Consider the following 13161-nt stretch of genomic DNA (forward strand, 5'->3'; position numbering starts at 1 on the left):
TAGCCCCTTCCAGAGCTAAGATATCGAAACTCAAAAATTCGGCCCGAAAAAAAAAACGACAGTGGTACCCCTTACGTTTTTTTTTTGGGCGAAAAATAAAGTTTCTCCAATCTTCCCCAAACTCTGGATTCTGATAGAGGGCCATGAAACTTAGACCTGAGTGCAAAAATGGAGGCTCTGGCCCTTTCCAGAGCTGAGATATCGAAACTCAAAAATTCAGCCCGAAAAAAAACCGACAGTGGTACCCCTTACGTTTTTTTTTTTCGGGCGAAAAATTAAGTTTCTCCAATCTTCCCAAAACTCTGGATTCTGATAGAGGGCAATGAGACTTAGACCTGAGTGCAAAAATGGAGGCTTTAGCCCCTTCCAGAGCTGAGATATCGAAACTCAAAAATTCGGCCCGAAAAAAAAACGACAGTGGTACCCCTTACGTTTTTTTTTGGGGGGCGAAAAATTAAGTTTCTCCAATCTTCCCAAAACTCTGGATTCTGATAGAGGGCCATGAGACTTAGACCTGAGTGCAAAAATGGAGGCTCTAGCCCCTTCCAGAGCTGAGATATCGAAACTCAAAAATTCGGCCCGAAAAAAAAAACGACAGTGGTACCCCTTACGTTTTTTTTTTTTGGGCGAAAAATTAAGTTTCTCCAATCTTCCCAAAACTCTGGATTCTGATAGAGGGCCATGAGACTTAGACCTGAGTGCAAAAATGGAGGCTCTAGCCCCTTCCAGAGCTGAGATATCGAAACTCAAAAATTCGGCCCGAAAAAAAAAAAACGACAGTGGTACCCCTTACGTTTTTTTTTTGGGCGAAAAATAAAGTTTCTCCAATCTTCCCCAAACTCTGGATTCTGATAGAGGGCCATGAGACTTAGACCTGAGTGCAAAAATGGAGGCTCTAGCCCCTTCCAGAGCTGAGATATCGAAACTCAAAAATTCGGCCCGAAAAAAAAACGACAGTGGTACCCCTTACGTTTTTTTTTTTGGGGCGAAAAATAAAGTTTGTCCAATCTTCCCCAAACTCTGGATTCTGATAGAGGGCAATGAGACTTAGACCTGAGTGCAAAAATGGAGGCTCTAACCCCTTCCAGAGCTGAGATATCGAAACTCAAAAATTCAGCCCGAAAAAAAAAACGACAGTGGTACCCCTTACGTTTTTTTTTTTTGGGCGAAAAATTAAGTTTCTCCAATCTTCCCAAAACTCTGGATTCTGATAGAGGGCCATGAGACTTAGACCTGAGTGCAAAAATGGAGGCTCTAGCCCCTTCCAGAGCTGAGATATCGAAACTCAAAAATTCAGCCCGAAAAAAAAACGACAGTGGTACCCCTTACGTTTTTTTTTTTTCGGGCGAAAAATTAAGTTTCTCCAATCTTCCCAAAACTCTGGATTCTGATAGAGGGCCATGAGACTTAGACCTGAGTGCAAAAATGGAGGCTTTAGCCCCTTCCAGAGCTGAGATATCGAAACTCAAAAATTCGGCCCGAAAAAAAAAACGACAGTGGTACCCCTTACGTTTTTTTTTTTTGGGCGAAAAATTAAGTTTCTCCAATCTTCCCAAAAATCTGGATTCTGATAGAGGGCCATGAGACTTAGACCTGAGTGCAAAAATGGAGGCTCTAGCCCCTTCCAGAGCTGAGATATCGAAACTCAAAAATTCGGCCCGAAAAAAAAAAACGACAGTGGTACCCCTTACGTTTTTTTTTTTTTGGGCGAAAAATTAAGTTTCTCCAATCTTCCCAAAAATCTGGATTCTGATAGAGGGCCATGAGACTTAGACCTGAGTGCAAAAATGGAGGCTCTAGCCCCTTCCAGAGCTGAGATATCGAAACTCAAAAATTCGGCCCGAAAAAAAAAAACGACAGTGGTACCCCTTACGTTTTTGTTTTTTTTTTGGACGAAAAATTAAGTTTCTCCAATCTTCCCAAAACTCTGGATTCTGATAGAGGACCATGAGACTTAGACCTGAGTGCAAAAATTGAGGCTCTAGCCCCTTCCAGAGCTGAGATATCGAAACTCAAAAATTCGGCCCGAAAAAAAAACGACAGTTGTACCCCTTACGTTTTTTTTTTTGGGCGAAAAATAAAGTTTCTCCAATCTTCCCCAAACTCTGGATTCTGATAGAGGGCAATGAGACTTAGACCTGAGTGCAAAAATGGAGGCTCTAGCCCCTTCCAGAGCTGAGATATCGAAACTCAAAAATTCGTCCCGAAAAAAAAAAAACGACAGTGGTACCCCTTACGTTTTTTTTTTTTGGGGCGAAAAATTAAGTTTCTCCAATCTTCCCAAAACTCTGGATTCTGATAGAGGACCATGAGACTTAGACCTGAGTGCAAAAATGGAGGCTCTAGCCCCTTCCAGAGCTGAGATATCGAAACTCAAAAATTCGGCCCGAAAAAAAAACGACAGTGGTACCCCTTACGTTTTTTTTTTGGGCGAAAAATTAAGTTTCTCCAATCTTCCCCAAACTCTGGATTCTGATAGAGGGCCATGAAACTTAGACCTGAGTGCAAAAATGGAGGCTCTGGCCCCTTCCAGAGCTGAGATATCGAAACTCAAAAATTCAGCCCGAAAAAAAAACGACAGTGGTACCCCTTACGTTTTTTTTTTTCGGGCGAAAAATTAAGTTTCTCCAATCTTCCCAAAACTCTGGATTCTGATAGAGGGCCATGAGACTTAGACCTGAGTGCAAAAATGGAGGCTTTAGCCCCTTCCAGAGCTGAGATATCGAAACTCAAAAATTCGGCCTGAAAAAAAAACGACAGTGGTACCCCTTACATTTTTTTTTGGGGGGCGAAAAATTAAGTTTCTCCAATCTTCCCAAAACTCTGGATTCTGATAGAGGGCCATGAGACTTAGACCTGAGTGCAAAAATGGAGGCTCTAGCCCCTTCCAGAGCTGAGATATCGAAACTCAAAAATTCGGCCCGAAAAAAAAACGACAGTGGTACCCCTTACGTTTTTTTTTGGGGGGCGAAAAATTAAGTTTCTCCAATCTTCCCAAAACTCTGGATTCTGATAGAGGGCCATGAGACTTAGACCTGAGTGCAAAAATGGAGGCTCTAGCCCCTTCCAGAGCTGAGATATCAAAACTCAAAAATTCGGCCCGAAAAAAAAAAACGACAGTGGTACCCCTTACGTTTTTTTTTTTTGGGCAAAAAATTAAGTTTCTCCAATCTTCTCAAAACTCTGGATTCTGATAGAGGGCCATGAGACTTAGACCTGAGTGCAAAAATGGAGGCTCTAGCCCCTTCCAGAGCTGAGATATCGAAACTCAAAAATTCGGCCCGAAAAAAAAAACGACAGTGGTACCCCTTACGTTTTTTGTTTTTTTTTGGGCGAAAAATTAAGTTTCTCCAATCTTCCCAAAACTCTGGATTCTGATAGAGGGCCATGAGACTTAGACCTGAGTGCAAAAATGGAGGCTCTAGCCCCTTCCAGAGCTGAGATATCGAAACTCAAAAATTCGGCCCGAAAAAAAAAAACGACAGTGGTACCCCTTACGTTTTTTTTTTTTTTTTGGACGAAAAATTAAGTTTCTCCAATCTTCCCAAAACTCTGGATTCTGATAGAGGGCCATGAGACTTAGACCTGAGTGCAAAAATGGAGGCTCTAGCCCCTTCCAGAGCTGAGATATCGAAACTCAAAAATTCGGCCCGAAAAAAAAACGACAGTGGTACCCCTTACGTTTTTTTTTTGGGGCGAAAAATAAAGTTTCTCCAATCTTCCCCAAACTCTGGATTCTAATAGAGGGCCATGAGACTTAGACCTGAGTGCAAAAATGGAGGCTCTAGCCCCTTCCAGAGCTGAGATATCGAAACTCAAAAATTCGGCCCGAAAAAAAAACGACAGTGGTACCCCTTACGGGTTTTTTTTGGGGCGAAAAATAAAGTTTCTCCAATCTTCCCCAAACTCTGGATTCTGATAGAGGGCCATGAGACTTAGACCTGAGTGCAAAAATATAGGCTCTAGCCCCTTCCAGAGCTGTGATATCGAAACTCAAAAATTCGGCCCGAAAAAAAAAACGACAGTGGTACCCCTTACGTTTTTTTTTGGGGGCGAAAAATAAAGTTTCTCCAATCTTCCCCAAACTCTGGATTCTGATAGAGGGCCATGAAACTTAGACCTGAGTGCAAAAATGGAGGCTCTAGCCCCTTCCAGAGCTGAGATATCGAAACTCAAAAATTCGGCCCGAAAAAAAAACGACAGTGGTACCCCTTACGGTTTTTTTGGGGGCGAAAAATAAAGTTTCTCCAATCTTCCCCAAACTCTGGATTCTGATAGAGGGCCATGAAACTTAGACCTGAGTGCAAAAATGGAGGCTCTGGCCCCTTCCAGAGCTGAGATATCGAAACTCAAAAATTCAGCCCGAAAAAAAAAAACGACAGTGGTACCCCTTACGTTTTTTTTTTTTCGGGCGAAAAATTAAGTTTCTCCAATCTTCCCCAAACTCTGGATTCTGATAGAGGGCCATGAGACTTAGACCTGAGTGCAAAAATGGAGGCTCTAGCCCCTTCCAGAGCTGAGATATCGAAACTCAAAAATTCGGCCCGAAAAAAAAACGACAGTGGTACCCCTTACGTTTTTTTTTTTGGGCGAAAAATAAAGTTTCTCCAATCTTCCCCAAACTCTGGATTCTGATAGAGGGCCATGAAACTTAGACCTGAGTGCAAAAATGGAGGCTCTGGCCCCTTCCAGAGCTGAGATATCGAAACTCAAAAATTCAGCCCGAAAAAACAAAACGACAGTGGTACCCCTTACGTTTTTTTTTTTTCGGGCGAAAAATTAAGTTTCTCCAATCTTCCCAAAACTCTGGATTCTGATAGAGGGCCATGAGACTTAGACCTGAGTGCAAAAATGGAGGCTCTAGCCCCTTCCAGAGCTGAGATATCGAAACTCAAAAATTCGGCCCGAAAAAAAAACGACAGTGGTACCCCTTACGTTTTTTTTTTTGGGCGAAAAATAAAGTTTCTCCAATCTTCCCCAAACTCTGGATTCTGATAGAGGGCCATGAGACTTAGACCTGAGTGCAAAAATGGAGGCTCTAGCCCCTTCCAGAGCTGAGATATCGAAACTCAAAAATTCGGCCCGAAAAAAAAACGACAGTGGTACCCCTTACGTTTTTTTTTTTTGGGCGAAAAATAAAGTTTCTCCAATCTTCCCCAAACTCTGGATTCTGACAGTGGAACCACTTTCGTTTTTTTTTCGGGTCGAAATTTTGAGTTTCGATATCTCAGCTCTGGAAGGGTCTAGAGCCTCCATTTTTGCACTCAGGTCTAAGTCTCACGGCCCTCTATCAGAGTCCACAGTTTCAAGAAGATCGGAGAAACTCAAAATTTCGACCCGAAAAAAAAAACGACACCCTTTCGTTTTTCTTTCGGGTCGAAATTTTTAGTTTCGATATCTCAGCTCTTGAAGGGCCTAAACTTAGGACTAACATGGAACACCTTAGCAACTGTATCACTGTCTCACTGATAAATCTTCAAAAGCTTTTATTTATTTATTTTTTTTGTCAAAATACATCATCAAAGTGTGTCTGTACGTAATTGTTCTCTCTTTCTATATAGTGTGACATTCCAGCAATACGAAAGGTGATGGTGTGGGAGATAGTACATCAGCAGATCCTGTAAGGATTGTGTCCTGAAACATCCAAATGCTGAAGTCCTGCCTTGTTATGCTTGCTGTCAATTTGATATTCTCTTTTTTTTAATAAAGTTGCATATGAACAACTAGTTGTTTATGTGTTGTTTTAAGATAGCAGTGGAAAAAGTACAGTAAGTTAGTAAAAACCTAGGTTCTAAGGTTTAACTCAGATTTTACACAAGTTCTAAGATAATTTCACATAAAATCTATATTTATATTCTAATACTAATAGACATACAAATACACTATACCTATATAAATATAGAGTTTTTTAAAATTATCTTAAAACTTGTAAAGTCTGTGAGCTAATTAAATTGATGCATTTTGCATAAAAAACATTCTAACACAACCCCTGTAAACACACACAAAGGTATCTGATGCACATGTACAGTTAGGACAGGTATCATGTGAAACCCCTGTAAACACACACACAGGTATCTGATGCACATATGCCATTTTTATAACTGACAGTACATTTCACCAATTACCTGTCTTTGAATCATGGAATTAGTGAAAACAAGTGCAGGACTTTTATTCATATTGTATTACATTCTGGGTTGACAAATAATCCTGGTCAATAGAGAAAGGTTAATGTCATGCACTTTTAACTTCAATATAGCTACAACACAGTTTATTTTATTCGTTTCTTTTTATAATTTTGTTAAATGTGCCAGGGATCATGGTGTATTCCAATATTTCTGGTTGTTTATAATTGTTTATAAATCAATTTTAACCGGATTGTTTCTTAGCGGCAAAAACGAAAACCGTTGGTGTAACGTTATCCTCAATAAACTTAGCGCGAAAAAAAAAACACTTAGCGCACATGTCCGGTGACCTATGCAAATTTGTATTTAGGAGAACGCCTACTCTACAACGTCACAATTTTTACGCTGTACTGAAACCCCTGGAAATAAGTGACTGCCACTCACGAGGTGAGGCGGGGTTACGCTATGCAAATTCCGCAGGCCCATGGCATTTTCTTGCCATTGGCTCGTTTTTTAATACTCGAAGAGGATTGGCTTTCTAGGCAAAACCCCCATTCTCCATCATCCGACGTGACGTCTCCGTTCCCTACTCAGGGAACGAGGGTTACATACGTAACCGAGACGATTTGTGGGATGCACATCCAGGGCACGAAGCTCCTGTTCCACCACATCCCAAAGATGCTCTATTGGGTTGAGATCTGGTGACTGTGAGGGCCATTTTAGTACAGTGTTTAGTACAGTGTGTGTGTGTGTGTGTGTGCGTGCATCCTGTCACCGTAAACTGCCCTGTCAATCATCTTGTCACAGTTAAAATCCTCCATTCTATCTAATTTTATTTCCTACCACTTCGGAGAGCACGTTCATCTGCCAGTTGTGGGTCTTTCATGCTCTCCTCGTGTTTGCAATTTGAATATAATGATGAATTTAAAAAGTAATGGCTAAACGTGTTTTTACAAAAGTTCACAATGCTGCTGCAAATGCAATTTAATGTGGACAACATTGAATAAATTCATTTTCATCAGGTTAGATACTGATAATTAATCACTCAAAGCTCTTTATCTAAACCTCTCTACACAACCGCGGGGACTCGCGAGTCCTCCGTATCGACTATGTGTCTGTAGCTTTTTAACACTTTTTACTCGTGTTTGTAGTTCTAACCGAATCCTCGTCCAACGCGCAATGGTTTGTGGGCAATATCAGCCGTTAGAGTGTGCATCGATCTACACTTCGGATTCTGACCGGAAAAAGTAGACCATCCGGGTATCTTTGAAACACTCATTTCAACATAGCTACTACGATTTGGGACGCACTAATTCTATTTTCGAATACTATTTAGGACGGATAGTATGCGAATTGGGACGCAGGGTATATGTTTTGAATGTACTGGAAACATTCAGAAAAAAAAATTAATAACTTACTGGGAACTTCTACAAAACATTATTTTTGTTAGCTGGGCTATAACTATAGGCACTAAGTAAAATGTCCATATAGATTAAGCTGAAATGACCAATGCTATTAAAAACCATACACCCCAACATTATTTATTCATCTTCATTTCATTTAAAAAGTATTCCATATGGCTTGTGTGCTATAATATTTCACATGCTGAAAAAACATAAACCAGCCTAAAAGTTAGTTTGGCCCTCTTAGATGGTCTTCCAAAATGGTGAAGATGGTGTTCAACTAGGCAGAACCAAAAAAAAAAAAAAAAGTTTAGGGTGGTTTCTTTATTTTATTTTTACTGTTGAGTCAAGTCTTGAGAGGATAAGTTTAAAATTAAAGTTGCTACTTGCAGAAGATCTTCACTCTCAATTATTTAAACCTTAGAATACAAGTGAAATGTAAGAAATTTTCAGGTGCTTGTGACTATATGCTTTTGTTGAATGAAAAATAACAGCTTGAACTGAAAAATGTTTGGGGGGTTCGATTGAGTTATCTGTGTAACTAATTAAAACATTCCCTTGAATGTTTGAATAGAGCCAAGAACTGCAAAGGCATTGAACCGCAACTCCAGACAATAAATGTTTCAGATGCCTTCACCCAAGGAGAACTCAATTCTCATAAGATAAAATGGAGGCTCAATGTTGAAATATTGCCTTATCCAACCTCAGTTTTATTCACACTCCATCTACTTCTTTTAGTTTTCCATTGCTCTAATTCTGTCTTTTACTCAAATGTTTTATTTATTCTCTATGACTGTGTTATTTTTTTTTCTTTTTCATTCCTAACTCCCAGCCAAGCTGTATGAATACCATTATTGTTTTCCCTCAACCATGTAAATATGTATATTCACCAGCCCATCTTAGTGTGCGATTGAAACCAGTTGGAGATGGTAAATGAGTCTGTGAAACCACAGAAAAACATCCCTAGTGAGCCATTTAATCCAGCTCGGAAAACTCTAACACGTCCTCAGTCACACTTCAACATCACAGGCCTGACGGTGCAATGCATGTGACTAACAATGCTACATCTACCATATATTTTTCTCTCTTTTGCCATTGAATAGTTTATCACAGTTGATTTAGTAGGGAAATGAGCTTTGAAGCGCTGCTGTTTTTTTAGGACATGTCGGATGTCCTACTCTCTGAAAGAAATCGTTTTGTAGCTTATAGTCAAACAAATTTGATTCGCTGTGTGAATCATTCCACATCAGTACATTCAATTCCTCTTCACAGCGAATATTCACAACAAATTCACTGTTGCTGTAAACAGGCTGTTATGTTGCAATGAAGTGAAATGTGGGATGTATTTAAGCAATGGGATACAATATGTCGTGATTAACACAGTCTCATCCCAAAAAGTCATATAACTGACGTCTTGGGACGTCTTTTGACCATACGTCAATATCCGCCTTTTTAGGGCCCCCTTAAACGTCGGTAGATGGCGATCCCGGGCCGTCATACAACTGACGCTTTACCTTTAACGTCAGTTAGGTGACGGGTAAGGTTTAGGGTTAGGTTTAGGTCTGGGGTAGAGTTGGGATCCCATAACCTCATCTACCGACATTTAAGGGGGCCCTAAAAAGGCGAATATTGACGTATGGTCAAAAGACGTCCCAAAACGTCAGTTATATGACGTCTTGGGATGAGACCGGGTTGTAGTGATATATTGTGAATATGTCACTAAAAAATTGAAGACCCGAAGTACGTCTTTTAGTAGGGATACGGCTCTTCCGGTTAGCTTTTTACAATGGTGGAGTCAAGATACCGCTGGACCAAATGTCACAGGTCGGGATGGGCGTTAGCCTACTTTCACTAAAACTGCTTCTACGGGGCCATAGCATAAGCTACAAGGTAATGGAGCATTTTATACATTGTTGTGTTTCTTTAGAAATAAATAATGGACAAATGGGATCTTCAAACGCCTCAGATGTAAAGTTATTCGCTGTCAAAGTGACGCCAAAATGAATGGGAGTCAATGGGAATGAATAATCTATTCCCCACCCAAAAATGAATATTCTGTCATACTCACCCTCATTCCAAACAGGCAAGACTTTCGTCATCTTCAGAACACAAATAAAGATCTTTTTTGCTGAAATCTGAGAGGTTTAAAACGAATCTGTATATGAACTGAGCGGTTTAGTAAAAAATATCCGACAAGACACAATCGCTTTATATGATCAACAGATTGAATTTAGTCATTTGAGACATTCATCAACTCACACATCAGTTGTGGTAAATGTAAGCTCAAGCATGTCCACTTGAAGTGTGGGAACCAATGATGTTCATTCTCGTGTTGCGCATCACGTTTGAGCTTCTGCATGAACCAATGAGGTTTGTTCTTGCGTGTCAAGAATGTTCGGTTGAGCTTCTGTTTATGCTCACTGTTTATGTTAAATGTGAATAAAAGCCTAAATTCAATCTGTTTATCATATAAAGCGATTGAGTCTTCAGAAAATATGGACGCTCAATTCATTTGGATATGTGTTATGATCTCCATGTAAACTTTTTGAAGCGTCAAATGGTAGTTGCGTATCTGTCAACGGATTTCATCAAAAAGATCTTTATTTGTGTCCCGAAGTTGAAAGAAAGTCCAGCTGTATGTGTTATGAGGTTTAGCTGGGTTCATATGAGGGGAAGTTCTCATAATTATGCAGCGAGCAAATGATTAATATGCTGTTGTTTCATTCCACTATGTGTGCTGCTTTTGTCCACTACAATAGAAGCGCTATATAGTAGAAGGCCTGAGGAAGCACTATCAATATCCCGGCAGCTCATTACGCCCCAGCCTTTATACCCATTTTTGGATCTCGCATATAATTGGATGTCAGTTTTCACTTTCTATACTTTATTAAGTTGTTCAGTTAAGATAATTTAGATGTTTAATCTTTTCTCACTAAGAAAGGGAAGAAAAATTAAGAGGAAAACAGTGTAAGTTTGTTACTTCAGACTAATCACATCCTCACCCCAACACCTACTTTATAAATGGCCCTTTCATATTTGGAGTGTTACATTCCTTTAACTATTTTGGGAACCAGTGGTGGGGGAAGTGCACTGTTAGACCATACCAGGTTTTTTACAGTAAATTACTGGCAACAGTGTTGTAAAAATGCACTAAAACTAATAAGTTGTATTTTTTTAGTTAACTTGAGTTTTAGTGCATTTTTACAGTAAATTACTGGCAACAGTGTTAAGGTCTAACAGTGTGGCAAAAGTGACAGCCGGACTTTCAAGAGCCGGACATGTGTGTCTCCCTCATCTAACACACTTGAGTCAAGTCATCAGCTCATTAGCAGAGATAGCAAGACTTGAATTGAGTGTGACTGTGTCCGGTGTGGGAGGGAACTCCAGGACAAGTTTGTATATGCTAAAGCTCGTATTTATATGTGTGGTAATTACTAAAATACATTGGTAGCCACTTAAACTGGCTTTGTGGAAAAGGCCACAAGAGGCAACCCAAAACTTTACCATATGTACTGTACAACAAAAACAAAATGTCCCTAAAATAAAGATACCTACCTGCAAAACTAACTTCTTAACTACGTACTCAAGAGAGGCGGAAAGAGGGATTCCATATGTGACCTTGGATCACAAAACTAGTCATAAGTCGCATGGGTATATTTGTAGCAATAGCCAACAATACATCGAATGTATTGTATTTATCGATTTTTCTTTTATGCCAAAAATCATTAAAGGGGTGGTAAAGAAGGCCTATGATTTCACTTTTCTAGCTTTAGTTGGTGTAAAATGTTGCTGTTTGAGCATAAACAACAGTATCAAAGTTACAACTCTCAAAATTCAAAGCAAAAGGGAGATATTTGCTTTTACAGAAAAGGAACAAACGGCTTGTGGGGACTACAGGACATTCCTCCCGGGTTAGTGACATCACCAACCCTAAAATGTGCATAAACCCTGCCCCTGGTAACACAGTCCATGTTGAGAAGAGGAAGAGTGGATAAGAGTACATTAGTCAGTCAGCTCAAACTTTAGCATCACTTTGTGCATCTCAAAACAGTTCCTATATGAGCGATTTATAGATAACATGACAGAATATCCTAATTGAAGATATTTAACTCCACATCAGAAACATAAATACATGAACTAACCATTCAGAGACGTCCTGTTGTATTCTACATGTTGTCACTTCTTCTTGAGTCTCTCCATCTTTGATTGACTTCGTTTTAACATTAAAGGGAGAACAGTTTCTGTCATTTTAGTGTCTGCGTGAGGAAATGGCAGCTGCTAACACACGAGCTCCCGAAACCCCGCCCTCTGCAGCAGCTCATTTGGATTTAAAGGGCCAGGCACAAAACGGTACGTGACAACTTTAACATGCTATATAAAAATATATGTGGGGTATTTTGTGCTAAAACTTCTCACTCTCACACACACACACACACACACACACACACACACACACACACACACACACACACACACACACACACACACACACACACACACACTCTGGGGACATCAGAGATTTATTTCACATCTTGTGAAAATGGCATTTTACCACCCCTTTAAGATATTAAGTAAGAGCATGTTTCATGAATATATTTAGTAAATTTCCATACCGTAAATATATAAAACATTTATTTTTGTGAGTGAAAGCAGCAAAAGTGATTTTCTCAATATTAGATTTTTTTGCACCCACAGATTCTAGATTTTCCAATAATCATATCTCGGACAAATATTGTCCTATCAAACCATACATCAATGGAAAGCTTATTTATTCAGTTTTCATGTAATTTATAAATCTCAATTTAAAAAAAAAAAAACGACCTATGTGACTGGTTTTGTGGTCCAGGGTTACATATACCGACAAGTCCACTTGCATGAAATTCTTAGGGTTTGTTTACATGAAAAGAATGTACTAAAAACTGAGAAGTTTTTTTTTTCATTCGCATTTTTCATGAACAGACGACACATTTGTCAAAATGATTCACACAGATCCACGAAAACGACTTAAAACACTGTATTCTGCTGCCAGGCCAGTAGTTGGCGATGTCACTTTTAAGAAACCACTACACACCTAGAACATGTAATATGCATGTGCATGATGATGTTATTGTTGTTGTTTTTTTAAAAATGCGTTTTTGTATTTACACAGAGATGACAGAAGAAAAGTGCACTTTGAAACCCATTTTTAAAAGCTTGTGTTTTCAGCCCCCTAAAATACCCGTCGTGTAAACACATTAAAAAGTTTTACGCTTTTAGTTGATAATGGTATTCTATTTTTTTTTCTTTAAGACTAGTTATGTTATTTTTTTTATAATGATAGTCAGTTACATAAAATCTGAAGCTAAATCTGGATTCAAGAACATTTTGCATATTTTTGTGACCAGATATAAAATATTGTTACAATAACAAAAAGTAACTCGTCATTGTCATTGAACATAATGAGACATTTAATCCAGCTCAGAAAACTCTAGCACCACCTCAATCACACATCAACATCACAGGCCTGACATTGTTAGTGCACTGCATGTGATTGACAATGCTACATTTAGCATATATTTTCTCTCCTTTGCCATTGAATTGTTTAGCACAGTTGATTTAGCAGGGAAATTAGCTTTGAAGCACTGCAGTTTTTTTTT

This window comes from Pimephales promelas, chromosome 4 (genome assembly GCF_988280905.1).
Source record: "Pimephales promelas chromosome 4, fPimPro1.hap1.1, whole genome shotgun sequence".
Classification (NCBI taxonomy): domain Eukaryota; kingdom Metazoa; phylum Chordata; class Actinopteri; order Cypriniformes; family Leuciscidae; genus Pimephales; species Pimephales promelas.